Source organism: Chrysemys picta, chromosome 4 (genome assembly GCF_011386835.1).
Source record: "Chrysemys picta bellii isolate R12L10 chromosome 4, ASM1138683v2, whole genome shotgun sequence".
Taxonomy (NCBI): domain Eukaryota; kingdom Metazoa; phylum Chordata; order Testudines; family Emydidae; genus Chrysemys; species Chrysemys picta.
The window spans coordinates 78585902-78600916 of record NC_088794.1 but is presented as its reverse complement, the minus strand read 5'-3'; the positions used below and the strand labels follow the sequence as shown (position 1 = coordinate 78600916).

General features: G+C 41.2%; 1 protein-coding gene across 2 annotated transcripts in view; it reads left to right on the top strand.

The window, feature by feature from the left end:
* Positions 1-15015, top strand: part of LRRC4C (leucine rich repeat containing 4C) — a 930888-nt gene that overhangs the window by 610481 nt on the left and 305392 nt on the right. The gene's annotated exons all lie outside the window — the stretch shown is intronic.

Below are 15015 nucleotides of genomic sequence, written 5' to 3'. Positions count from 1 at the left end.
TCTCAGGTCTCAGGCCTCCAGCTGTCACCTGGCTCCTACTCTCAGCCCAGCCCCCGGGTTGTAGTCTGTCAATGCTAAAACTGATTTACTTCAACAGGTCTTATGTAGGTCCAGACTGTGCAATTCTGTTCCCTCTGGGGCAATAAGACAAAACAGCCTCTTTAAAGCAAAGTATCATTTATTAAAAAAAAAATTGTACAGAAAAAATATCTTAAGAACAATAAAGCAGCCTATAAGCATGTCTTCTTCCAGGTGTTTAACTGTCTCCCATGTGGGGACCCCGGAAGGACTAACTCCCTACAGACTCTTCCACAGAGCCTCACTCTGTGTCAGTTTGTCTCCCCATCAGAACTCACTGACAACTTCCTGGGCAGCCCTTGGCAACTCACTCCCCTTCACAGAAATCAAGTCACATTTTAACTGCTTACAGACCTTTGATTTGATAACTCCCAGCTCTGGCAAAACAAGGTTTGCTTCTTTGCTGGAGACAAGATCTTTGAAAGTAGTAACTTGCCCATTGACTTGGGTGTTCGTATTGGAAAGCCACTGTGTTGTTTCCCTATCCTTCCCACGCCCCCCAATATAAGTTAGACCAGTACAGTCACACAGGAAATTCTCATACAATAAGTTCCCCTCCCTGACCCATTCACATACAAAGTTCATAAAACTGTTACATCTCAGCATTCATAACGTTATTACATATCACTTCAACTTCTGCTGCAAATTAGACCAATGATGTCTTAACTTCGCCGCACCAAATTGACTCCCAAGTAATCTATTCCTAATTGACTAGCTACCATAGTTTGTCTGTATATACTAATAAGCTATTAATCTATGAATGAATACTGCATTTCAAAGAGACCTTTGTTCTGTGGATGAAGCGAGAAGACAATGGTTAATGTTGTCATTGGCCATGTTCCTGCTGGCTGCTGGAAGCACATAAATAGTCTAGACTCAAGCAACTTGCCGCCTCTAATTGCTTACAGTTGTTTTCATTAGTGGGTGTTTCAGTAATCAGTAGGAATTTACTTTGAGTAAAATGGGCTAATTCAGTTACATAAACCATAAAGAGAGTTATTCAACCTGTCTTCCTCTTTTCTTGATTTAAGATTGAACACCAATGAAAGTCAGAATGAGTCACATAACCTGAATGCTCCCAGCAGCTAGACAGTTCCATAGTAAACCTGCACTTAACAAGGAATCTTAACAAGGAATCTTAACCTAAGGATCTGTCTACACTGCACTTTCTCGGTAAAACTTTGGTCAGTCAGGGGTGCGAAAAAAAACACACCCCTAACCGACAAAAATTTTACCGACGAAAAGTACCGGTGTGGACAGCGCTTTGTCAGCAGAAGACACTCTCCTGCCGACAAAGCTACCACCTCTTGTTGGGGGTGGTTTTATTTTGTCAGCAGGAGAGCTTTCTTGCCAACAAAGAGCGTCTATATTGCATACCTTACAGAAGCACAGTTGTAGTGGCACAGCTGTGCCGCTGTAAGGTGCGCAGTGTAGACATAGCCTTAATCTATGTAAGTAAAACATCTCCTCAAAACGGCTTTCAGAATAGCTTGGAAGAAGGGAATGAGTTGCTCAGGAACCTGGAATAAGGGTATAAATTCATAGATATAATTCAAGAATTCATAATGACTATCTAGTCTGACTTCCTGTAAAAGCCTTTCACCTCTTAATCACCAGTTCAAATCCATTCCAGAGTAATTACCCACGATATATATGTGCTCGAATAAATTTGTTAGTCTCTAAGGTGCCACAAGTACTCCTGTTCTTTTTGCGGATACAGACTAACATGGCTGCTACTCTGAAACCACTATATTATGTTTGTTGTCCAGTGGGAAATGAATGTGATGGTCTTAGTCCAGTTTCTAATGGGCAGAGATCCACAATACAAACCACCATCACATTTTACACTAATTGTCAGCCTCAGCAAAGAAGCCAAGAAATCAGTGGGTCATGGAGACTAACCTATCCTTTTATTCCTAGAAAGGCATTCTCTTCTGATTAAGTTCAAGATTCAGAGTTTTCAAAGCTTCTTCCTGTACAGTACTACTTCCATGGAAGGGACAAGGGGGTAATATATGAGAACAAATAGCCCAGAAATAATATATATTATATAATATATGAGCTACTTTGCTTTTCCTCTAGCCTCAAACCTAAGGCTCCAACCGATTCATTTTGAACTAACAGGCATGGAAGTCCACTGAAGTCAATGGAGTTGCAGCCACTTGTACCCGGTTCTTATTTTCTCTGACTTTTAAAAATAATTTGATGGCACATGTAAGTACTCTGTTAAATTATATTTCATTAACAAGGGCTGTGAGTAAATTTTGTAGTATTAAATTAGGTGGCCTTGAATCTGGGAAGAAAAACAGTCTCTTGCATCTGACAAGTGAAGCAGGTACCTGTTACAGAGTTGACAAACATTAATAACTGCCTTTGATAATTATTTAAATAACATGCAATGATTCAGATTTAATCACATTCTGAAATGCACGGTTAGGACAATTTTAAAATGTTAACTGCAAAATCTTCTAATTTGTTATTCCAACTATACCACCCACTACTCACCTTGAGGTTTCTGAAGCTGCCTCTTCTAGCCATAGGGCACCTCATGGCGACAGTTACACACGTATACTCTAGTATTATTTTCCCCATGATGACACCTAGCTACAAGAGCTGAAGTGACTCACCAATGGTCATCAAATAAATGAAGGCTGAGGAGGGAATAGAATGCCTGACTCACTGTCCCCTGACTCTAATCATAATCTCACTCTCTTCCAGTGCTGGAAAGGGAACTCAAGAGTCCTGGCTTCTAATTTTACAGAGCCACAATCAATCCCTTTCAAATCCTCTGATGGGAAGATGTAATTAATCATAAGTCCACCTCACAAAAATAATTTGTTTCTTCTTTAATCTAATGGACCAGTTAAAAATCTGTTCAGTGCCTTGTTCTTTGTGCTACCCCAAAGGCAACCTGAGTTCAGTTCTTTATCTTCATCAATTACAGGGATATTTGGGTATTGGTTGACCTCCATATCCTAGTGGTAAACATGTCTCTTGATGCACTGGTATCACTGATATTAACAGAACCCTGCAAGTGTTGTTCGAGTTGAAGGAAAATTAGGCACCAAAATTAGGACATTTAGATGGGAAAAGAGAATTTACAAAAACTGATGTAAAGTAAATAGACATATTTTTGTTTTGTGTTCTAACTTTAATTTCAATGAAAACTAACCTGGGTGTGATTTCTTTAATCTCTTGGTGTATGTAGCTCTCTCAGGCTTTGTAGTCTAGTGTTTAAAGTTCTGTACAGCAATTCAAGGACCTTGGTAATTCATTGTCCCACTCCTTCGGATCAACTAGATCTAAGTTTAGTAGCACCTGGCTGCTGCCCAGTATCACCTAGTTACGGCAGGTAGTTAGTACCTCTGTATTTAAGAGATCTTGCTGAAAATTAAATTTGTTCTGGATGCAGTTGGGAATGGATATCACTTGGATTGAAACCACTGCTAAATGGCAAAAATAAAACATGCCATTCCATTTCTTCCACTGTGTAGTACAAAATATTCCAAGAACATTTTTTTCCTGGTGTCTGGAGGCCAATTTGAGACATTGTCTCAGTTACATCAGGAGCTTTGACAGGTTACTTCTCTCGACAGTAAAGCCAAAAGGCACTGTTCACCTAACTATTGTCAGATTCTGCATCAAATGTATACTGCCGGGGCCTGACATCTCATTTTCCCCCTCTCTTTCCAGGAGGGAGACTCCAATGCCAAGCCTGCATAAAAATAGCTTATGGTGTGAGTGGTTTGCATCTTAACTCTGTGCTAGCAGGTTTCATGATTTCCCATTGCTGAGTTTCAAGCCAAGAATGAGGGAGAGTCTAATACCTGGTGCTTCACAAGGTGGCAAACTGAAATCACACTGCATGCAGTCAGTAGTACAATGCTGCTATTTATTTTGTCTAAGCCAGTTTGTGCTTCCTCAGTTATATTCTCCTTTCAGTGTTCAGAAGGTGTGTGTGTGAAAATTTTCCTCCGTTCAAACCTGTACCTGCAAGATTTCTCTGCAGCTTGCACATCTTGCCATTCCTCGTGCTCCCACAAAGGCAGGTGATGTGTCACTGCCTTACATTGCAAGCTTTTCTGATCAGACACCATGCTGTTTCTGTGTCTTGTAGAGAGCTGAGTTCAGTCAGTGTTTTACCTATCTATCCCATGCACATCACTTTGGTGTTTAAAGCACCTAAATTTTCCTATTGCCATTAGAGATGGCAAATCCATTGCATTATGGTACTCTGATGTTTGGGGAGTTATGATGCTTCTCTGTGAAGATGTTTCAAGATTTAGACTTGAGTATAGCCAATGGTGTCAGAATTGTGCCTTGGATAATGGATGATCTTTTAACACTTGCCCCAAAGCTTCCTTTTTGCAGAAGAACCTACAGATGGGAGAAAATAATATAAAAAGGCATGAGGTTCACTTCCTGCATTTGAACATTCTCACGTCCAAGGAAATGGGTTTTTGGCCTTCCAGACGGTAGGCATCTGTAAATCTTGTGGGACCAAAGATATCCTGGTGGATGGTCTTCTTTCCACCCTACACTTTGGGGTATCTTCCTCCCAGGCAGCAGAGGTCTCTTATGAATAAATGTAGAGATAGTTCATCATCTGGTGGAAGTCAGCATAGCTTCACTGAAGTCACTGGAACTATGTTAGTTAGCTCCATTGACTTCAATGCTCCATTGACTTCCAGTTTACACCAGATGAGAACTGGTAAAATCAAGTGTGTATGGGTGTACCAAAAAGGAATCTGGGTTCCCCTTGAGAAGAGGGGAGAGGACAAAAAAGGGCACCGGAAAACTAGTAACAGCCAATACCTTTCCAGAGGAAAAAGTACTGTGCCAACAGAATAGGTCTAGCTGGTGGCTGTGCTAAGGGATAAATATTATTTATTCCAAAATTTACCAAGGTGCTAAAAGAAATGTAATGTGATGCCCTGTATCTTATTGTAGCCTTTTATTTAAAATGAATTTAGTAATGGTGTATTACACCACCGTATATTTGGCTTTGGTGGCTTCAGTTTCAAGTTCAGAATGCAAGTTTCCTCTGCTACTTGCTTCAGATTTACAGCCTATAGGAATACATGAAGATCAAGAATAGTGATCACACATGCATTCACAAGTACTAGGTCTAGTCTCTTTTACAAGATTTATTAAAGTTGCAATTAAGGTTATGATTACCCATGCATATAGAAACCTATAAAGACCTATGCACAAGTAACCAATATAATTATACTCACATCCTTAACAATATTCTTAGTGTCTGATGGAGGCCTTGCCAACTGATCATCAGTAGAGGGAAGGTGCCTGCTGGAGTTTCCCATCAATAGCCCATTTTACCCCATCCAGGAGCCCTCTTTTATCTTGTGATTCTAACTACACCTAACACTCTGTGCATGTGTATGAATGTGTCAACCCTCTTTTTCTTTATCTGTATTGCACCCCATAAGAATATTGGGGTGCCCCATTTTTCATAGATTGTTTATAGTTCCTTTTATTCTTATTAGCATCTATGCACAACATGTACCCTGTGGTGAGGACACATTAGAAAAAGACAACAAGGTATCTCCTGATTTTTGAATGGTACATTGCAATCAGTTTTTCACAACATCACCCATTGGCACACCTTTCTCATGATCTTGTGGCTTAGGGTCATTCTTTGGCCACTTACTTATGTCAAGCATTTCTTAAGCCTATGGCCTAGTATGGTTAAGCTGACATCTTACAGGCCTCAGCCTACCTGTAGGCCTTGCTTTTCAGCCCTGCTTTTACTTAGATATCTAATTCATACTTATCACTTCTAAATAGTTATTGATTTTATACTTCTTTGATCCTACACTTGAATCTATTTAGCATACAATGATTATATGTGGCATAGCAGATGAGTTAATCATAACATCACACAATATACAATAAATGAATGATAAAATGAACCCATTGGCTATATTGTGAAATGTTCAGGCATCAGGTGCCCATTATACCGTAGCATCACTGCTACATTCAGTTTGCCTTGTTGACTGAATAAAATTCTAACTACAATAAGATGAAGGAGGACAATAGTTACAGGCAATATGGTAGAGGCTGCTGCTGAAGTTACCATTGTTAATGGGTCTGTCGGTATTTTCATTATAAGCTCATTATAATCCCGCCCTGCAGTTTTCAAGGTTTATAACTGAGCCACGAAAATTCCTTCAGGGTGAAAGTTGACATCCAATATCTTAACTCAGGAACAATTTTAAAAATCATCTTTTGTTTTGCAATTTTTAATTTGATAAAATATTTAAAGCCTTTTCTGATCCTTCCAGAAAACTTTTGAGAACCATTGTACTCAGAAACTGCTCACGCCTTTGTGGTACATTCTCCCCTCTCTTTTATTTAATGGGTACTTGCATAGCAACAGGATTTTTGCTTTCAAGACCTGAAGAAGAGCTTTTGTAGCTCAAAAGCTCGTCTTTCACTAACAGAAGTCGGTCCAGTACAATAGATTACTTCACCCACCTTTTGTCTGTAATAGCCTGGAACCAGTGTGACTACAAAAACACTGAATATGGAAGATCATTCTGTTAGTGAATTCAGTCCTTTCTACTGCATTCAGCAAGGAAATTACAATCAGAAGATTTTGATTTCAGAGGTGGGAATCAGCAGCAGCAGCAGCAGCAGGAGGTATGTTCTTGGAAACAAAGATCCTGGCATACATTCTCACTTGTCCTGTGCCATAGAGTAAGCAAGCAAGGCGAGAGGGGAGGTAGAGAAAAAAGCTGAGCACTACTTCAAACTATGGACATTCAGAAATATGCTTCAGTTCACTGTAATTGACTAAAGTATCAGGTCACTACATTCAATGGCTTTCTGTGATTCAGGAGCAGAACAGAATACTTACAAGAAATTAGCTCTTGGATGAAGAACAGCTGTCTTAAGCTGAGCCCAGGCAAGAACAAAGTGATGTTGATCAGAAAGGAGAAACTCTTCAAAGAATTGTCCAAGATATTGTCTTCTTCTCCCATTGAAGGCATATAGCCCCTATTTGTCCAAGTTTCAGAATCCTGTTTGACTCCTCACTAAGCTTGGGTGACCAGGTAGCATCAGTTTAAAAAATGCCTTCTTTCGGCTCTATCTTGCAAGAAAACTTCATCCCTTTCTCTTGGAAAAGGTCAATCCACGTGTTTTTGCCCCTGGGTTGGATTACTGTAACTCACTGTATCTGAATTTGAAGACATTACACAGATACCAGCTGATACAGAAATGCAGCTGCCAATCTTCTCAGTGGCTTAGGCCACTGTGAGCGTATCAGGCCCATACTCTAAGCCCTTGTGGGGGTGGTGTGTCAGTGCGACAGCACCCTCCTCTGGCCAAGCATGGTGTAGCCCCTGGGCTCACAGAGCCCAGCAGGGCTATCAGTCTATTCTCGGTCCAAGGAGTCTGAAAACCCTTTCTCCCAAGTCCATCATGGGGGTGGGTGGAGGAACCCAGGCCCACTGACTCCACTGGGTTCCAACTGAGGGCCCTCAAGTTAGATAAGCAGGGTCAGGGTTCTTCAACTCTAACCATATCCTGAGTTTCTTCCTACCTTCCCCTGGATTTGTGCAGGCTCTCCAGCCTATTGGTAAGTTCATCCCCTCATGGGCTGTTGCCTCTGGGCAGTTCCCAGTCCCAAATTTTCCCAAACCCCAGTGCTCTGAAATGTTCAGCCATCTCCTGGACAGTTCAGAGAAATAATATGGTTCATTTGCTCCTTTAAGGAGCCAATACATACCAATTTGTCACATTAACTGGAGCTGACATTCAGTTTACAGCAAACACAGCCCTGTTGGTTTAGATTAATAGTAAACAAGCTTATTGGTCACAACCCTTCCCTCCCCGTATGGTTCTTGGCTCGATGCTATGTAACATTTTTATTCATGACCTGGAAGAAAAAATAAAATCTTCCCTGATAAAGTTTGCAGATGATGCAAGAATTATGGGAGTGGTAAATAATGACGAGCACAGGTCACTAATACAGAGTGATCTGGGTTGCTTGATAAACAGGATGAAAGCAAACAATATACGTTTTAATATGGCTAGATATAAATGTATACATCTGAGAACAAAGAATGTAGGCCAGAATTACAGGATGGGGGTCTCTATCCTGGGAAGCAGTAACTGCAAAAGCTTTGGGGGTCATGGTAGATAATCAGCTGAACATGAAGTCCCAGTGCAATATTGTGGCTAAAAGGGCTAATGCAATCCTTGAATGCATAAATGGGGGAATCTCAAGTAAGAGTAAAGAAGTTATTTTACCTCAGCGATTCCCAAACTTGGTTCACGGCTTGTTCAGGGTAAGGCCCTGGCAGGCCTTGAGACACTTTGTTTACCTGAGTGTCCACAGGTACGGCCGCTCCCAGCTCCCAGTGGCCGAGGTTCGCCGTTCCAGGCCAATGGGAGCTGCAGGAAGCTCCTCATGAATAAAATTGACAAAATCTGACCTATAAAATATTGAGACAATGAGATACATAATTGGAATTATCTGTAAATATGATGTTCTACTTCCTGTTCCTAGCCAGTTTTGCTTTCTGTAGCTCAGACACTAGGTTCCCAACACTGATTAAATCAGGGAACATATTTTCAATTTTAAAAAACCCTGACATTTATGTTAGTTTACATTTGGGTCCTGAAATTCTTGATTCTTTTTTTTACATATTGCCTAAGGGTGTTTTTACCTACTGGACCATATGGCTCAAAGTGATCACTGCTATCAGTGAGAGGAGTTACCTTTTAAGTATAGCTCTGAAATTGCTCTGCATCTATTGATGTTAGTGAGACCTTGAACATTATTTGAGCTTAGTTTATAATTATTTTTGTATGGTTTCAATAATTAAAAGGTTTTAATCATATTCACTGTGGGCCTGATCCAAAGCCCAATGAAATCAGTTGGTGTACTTCTGCTTACTACCGGGCTTAGGATCAAACCACATATTGTTGTAGTCTTGCTCACAAAGTTATTTACTATATATGTTAATAAAGACAGTGTGTCACAACCTGGCCTGGGTACTCTGTACGGTCGCCAGTCTATTACAAATGGACCCAGTCGCTGGGTCCCACATGCTTTCAAGTCAACTGGGTGTAGATAGTGTCTAGTCACTGTTTCTGGGGCTCTGGGGCTTTAGGGCACACTCCCACGTTCCGATCTCTTTTACTGATGCCTTTCCTTGGGATGTCAGGTGCCACTTCCCAGCCTAGACCCTGAAAACCGATGTCTGAGTCCTCACAAGTCCCCCAGTTGCTTACACATGCTTCACTACAGCTCCAATCCTTCTAGTTTAACCTCTTATGGGGACAATGTGTCAGGAAAGAAAGGAACACAGGTTTAGCAAAGGAATGTCTTAACCACACTTACTTTATTTTTAAAGTGCTTGAGAGTTATAGATCTTTGAAAACAACGAATTCTTGAGATGCACCCTCTTCATGACTGACCTCCGCTGTTCTATGAGTCAGAGATTTGTAAGAATTTCAGACTGAGCAGTGTCCCTCCTGCCCTCTCTCTTTTGCATGTCCTCCTTATGTTTGGCAATGGTTGGCCTCTTCTCAGAGCAGCACCATGCTCTTAAGTAGTATCTCTCTTTTTCCATGTTCCCAGGGCTGGTTCAATGCATAGGCACACAAGGCACATGTCCAGGGCCCAATTTGTGGGGAGACCCTACATTTTCATTTTATTTATTTTTACTGTTGTGGGAAACAATTCCACTCACTGGTGTGAGTGGCATTGCAATCTGGTGCATAGGGTTTCAGTGCCACTTACATTTGCCCAGCACACCCCTCCCTCGTGATGTAGGGGTGGCTGGGCCAAATGTAAGTGGTGCTGCGATCTTATGTGCCAGATTGCAATGCCACAAACTCGATGAGTGAAGTTCTTTCAGTTTGTGTGTAAATCCACACCAGTAGATAAAAGGGTAGAGGTAGTCTTCATACCCAGCTGAGACTCACTTTGCCATTCCCAGCAAAGCCACTGATAGAGGAGGACACTGGGTAAAGAAACTGCTTTCTTCTCCAACAGCAGTAAGAGAACAGGCTGGGATAGGAATCTGCTGCAGTGGCAAATATAGGAGGAACGTAACTGAAATGCATTTTTCCCCATCTTTCTACTTCTTTCCTTCCATCTCTCCTCCTTCAAATTAGAGGATCGGGCCAATAACTGTATGTTTGCCAAGGATCCAGTGATGGGTTAATCCAGCTCTACATGTGCTCCATTCAGATGTTCTGGCTCTTATGTAGAAAAAAAAATGGTTCCATGAGGTGGCCAGTAATTGAGAGACAATCAAAGTCAATGACTTGCAATTGCAATCTTGATGGCTTTTCTGTGACAGTCTGTTGAGGAGATTTTAATCACCTTTCCCAGGTAAGGCAACTCTCTGGAATGCAATGCAATAAGCTGTCCTCAGGCAAGTTTAGTCATGTGTTCAACGCCTACTACAAAATGGAGTTCATAATTTCATGCAGACAAATCCACTCGGACATAAGATACTGGTTCAGTAAGGTTTGCTTGTGTGTGCCTGTGAAACAGGAGTCATAGAGCTGCCGCTGTGCAGTGAACTCATTCTTTTGCTTTTTGCTCTTCATTTGTGTAATCCATCTCCTTTGTATGCATTAAAACACATTCAGTACTATTGCCAGATTGAAGTGCAATAAATGCACTTCAATCTGGCAATAGTACTGAGTGTATAATATAATATGAAGCATCCACGGGGGCAGGATGAAGTCTTGCTTCATTCTCCTCTTAAATAAATAAATAAATAATTAAAAGTCTCAGCAAGCCAGGAATAAACTTCACCCCAGTTGTCAGATTCAGCAGTGGAACTGATGAAGCACACCCTGGGTGCATGATGATCTCACCTGAGATTCTGCAAACATGGTCTATTTCTGTCAAACACTATAGAGGGAGAAGGAGCTGGTGAGGAAATAGAAGAAAACCTAGTTTGGGGGAGAAAAGGGGGGATAATGTTCAGTATTAGCCATGTAGAATGTCTGAGACAGTAATGCAGAATGGGGATAGAAAGGGGAATGCGTGGCACACATACATCAAAAAAGGAGGTCAGGCTACAGGTTGTCCCAGAGACAATTGCAATTGCATTAGCAGTGCTGAGCTTGACATTAAATGTCATGTTCAATTGCAGCTTATTTACGGTGATGCCTGTGGCTGTAGGAGTGGTGAAAAGGCGGATGAATGTTTTATCTAATAATAACTGGGAGATCAATGGGAGTTTGGCCAAACACTGCTGAAAGGGAGAGACAAAAATGTATCCACAACTTTGTATTACCAAGCTGCATTTTCCTGACTTGAATCTTTGATCTATTTTGAATCTCTCTTTCTCTTTCTCTTTTTTTCTATTAGAAAAGAAATACAAAAGCGTTCGGGTGAACAAAACACTTTAAAATATACACTAGGGAACAATCCTGTGTTTTCAGGGAAATGGACTGCATGATCAAATAGCTCTTCTCCATCTCTAATGTCTGCAGTGATATAATACAATACAAGGAAACTACAATTTGCTTTTTCTAGTCAAAGTAGGATCTTGCTGCATCCATTGGATCAGAACTCATTTTGAGCTCCAGCTACTGCACACCACACACAAGGGGGTGTAAACTTGAAAGATTTCATCATCCTTCTGCACCCACAATGCACCATTTTAGTCCCTGTTATCTCTGCCACTAAGCATCACCATAGCCTTTAGCCACTCCAAAGGGTGCTGGGAGGGTAAGGTGCCATAGCACCATCCTAGAGCTGAATATCAGAATTGGTGCATGTGCAGGGGAGCACATACTGTACTATTCTATGGGATAGAATGGTGAACATACTCTGGGGGCCTGGGATGGGGCAGCTCCACATCATTCCCAAGAGTGGGGTAGTTGAGCCCTTTGGATACTTTTTTAGTGGCTGGTTCTCCTCCCTACTCCAGTTTCTTCCTTTCAACCTTGTGATGATGTTGACTAAGCTCAGGAACTATTTATTTAATCCTTCCTTGCAAGCAGTCTCTAGAACATGCTGAAGATTCCTGCAATTTCTTCAAGTCTCAGCACCCGTTTCAGAGTTTGCATTTTTGGTAATGCTGGCATCAGGTAAAATTAATTATTACATTTAATTGCCTCCCATCTGAAAGCGCTATGATCTGCTTTTTATTGACAGATCTTATAAAGGATCACCTAGGCAGTGAAGGCACCTACCCTAAGAGACTAAATCTATAAGAACATAGGAATGGCCATACTAGGTCATCTAGCCTAGTATCCTCTCATCCACAGTGGCCCGTGCCAGATGCTTCAGATGGAGTGAACGAAACAGGGCAATTATGGAGTGATCCAATCCCTGTTGTCCAGTCCTATCTTCTGGCAGTCAGAGGCTTAGGGACACTGAGGGCATGGGGTTGCATCATTGACCATCTTGGCTAATAGCCACAGATGGACCTATTCTCCATTGGTTGACTGTGTATTGTGTGACAAAGTACTTCCTTATGTTTCAGAGTAGCAGCCGTGTTAGTCTGTATCCGCAAAAAGAAGAACAGGAGTACTTGGTGCCACAAGTACTCCTGTTCTTCTTTTTCCTTATGTTTGTTTTAAACCTGCTTCCTATTAATTTCATTGGGGGACCCCAGGTTCATGTGTTATGTGAATTAAGCATTAGGTTCTTATTCACAACTAATTTAGAAAAGCCATTATTATTATTTCTATTGCAGTACTAACTAAAAATCCCAGTTAAGGATGAGGGTGACATTGTACTGGTTACCACGCAGATAAATAACACAAAAAATGGTCCCTGCACCAGAGAACTCACAATCTAAGATTTAGGCAAAACACGACAGACAAACAAGTGGATAGGAAAGAGGAGAACAAATTATAATAGTGACTGGGGTGTATTCAAAAATTACTCATAACCATGGTCTCAATAGGCACAAGCGGCACCAGCCTAAGTGGTGCCAAATGGTAGTGATCTCTAGGCATCATGCCAGAGGTGGGTTTTAAAGAAGGATTTAAAAGAGGATAAGGTGGTGGCTTTGTGAATTCTGAGAGGGAGTTTTTCCCAAGTATAAAGGGTGAGTTGGGAAAAAGCATGAGGGTGTTTATGGGAAAGGTGTGATCAAAGCCAGCATCATTGGGGGAGTAAAATTAGGTGCTGACGTTGTGATAAGAAATTAGATTTGAAAGATAGGGAGGGCTTTATGGTGGGGGGTCGCTAAAATGTGAGGATGAGGAGCTTGCACTTGATGCAGTGTAAAAGCAGGTGACAGTGGAGCTACCCAGAGGTGGTGGGGGGGGGAGGATGAGGTAGTCAAAACAAAAAGCCAGGGAGTTGATTCTTGAAGGAATACATTTTGAATGGACTTAGTGGCAAGGCTGGAGGCATCCAGATCAGAGAGGAAGAGATTACTGTGATGAAGGGGTGAGGTAAGGGCCTAGATAAAAGTGTTAGAAGCCCATATAGACAAAACCAGCCAGATCTTTGAGATGCTATAGAGGAACAAGCAGCAAGATGTAGATACAGTCTGATATCCAGGGATGAGGGCTAGAGCCAGTGGAAACATTTTTGACAAATGAAGTTTTGCCAACATATGCTGTTTCATTGAAGCTGAAATGTTTCATGAAAATTCATTGCTTTCCACAAAACTTTTGTTGGGAAGATTTTAAGAAAGGTAGGGAGAGGGAGACATTATAGCAGCGTACCTAGGGTACTGTGTGGGATGTCGGAGAGACAGCTGCAAGCCCCTGATTTGGAGTCATCTAGGATGAAAGCACTGCTCTTAATCAGATAGAACAGGAACTTGAATGTGGGTCTCCCATAACCCAGACCAATACCTTAACTGCCAGGCCATTGAGTGACATGTACACACATTTTCATTTTCATGAAAACATTCTAAAAGTTTTGATTTCATTCAAGTTGCAGTGAAGCAGAATTGTATGCAGTGCTGTTGTAGCAGTGTTGGTCCCAGAATATTAGAGAGACAAGGTGGATGAGGTAATATTTTTAATAAAATATATTTAATAAAGATGCCTTGAATAAAGATATTCCTTCATCCACCTTGTCTCTCTGTGAAACAAAATTGTCATCTTCCAGTCAGCTATAGAGAGGGCTGAGTCAATGATTACATCCAGATGATGAGCCTGAGTGACAGACCATTTCCTGGTATCCTTTATTCACATCTGATTTTTCCCAAACTGCCAGATGTGTATTGTGATGTAGATTAGGGGTAACTAAAATGGTTCCAAAGAAACAACAACCTTATTTCCACTGGAAACTTTGCCCATTTCAATATCTAAACACTTAAAGGGGCTCTAAAGTATCCAGTAAACATTTCCCCATTGTTGCTTATTCTCCTGCTCCTCTGCACTTCTGAGCTCTGATCAGGGTAAGAGCAGCTGAAACACCATAGCAGAGGTATTTACAGCCCAGCCAGAAGCAAGATAAGCAGAAAGTACTGGAAATTTCACAGGATGTGATTTCCAGATTAGATCTAGTGCTGCAGGATACCTGCTTTAGATACCTCTGCAGTTTCCTTCATGGTAAAACAAATCAGCTGAAAGTCAGATCTTCCTTTTTTTCTTCGCAGTGTCTAAGAGTTTCTGCTTTCCCTTTCACAGGTTAATGTCATCACTAATTACTTAAGGCATTGTAAAGGATACACCTCCCTTGCCCTGATTTTCAGTGTTGCTTATTGATAACAGCTGTTAGAAACACATAACTACAAACTCAGATCATAACAAATAGAAAATTTTTCACATCACCATTAAGGCCCGATTTTTCAGAAACAAGCTTTAATTATTGTGGGTGCAACTTTGTACCAAGAATTAACGGAAGGTGCAAATGCTAGCATTTAGACATCTAACTACCCGATTTCAATTGTAATTCAGGTAGTTATGTATTTAATTGTCATCAAACATGTATGTAGTGGGGTGGACACCAGTTCCTTCCCTGAGGGG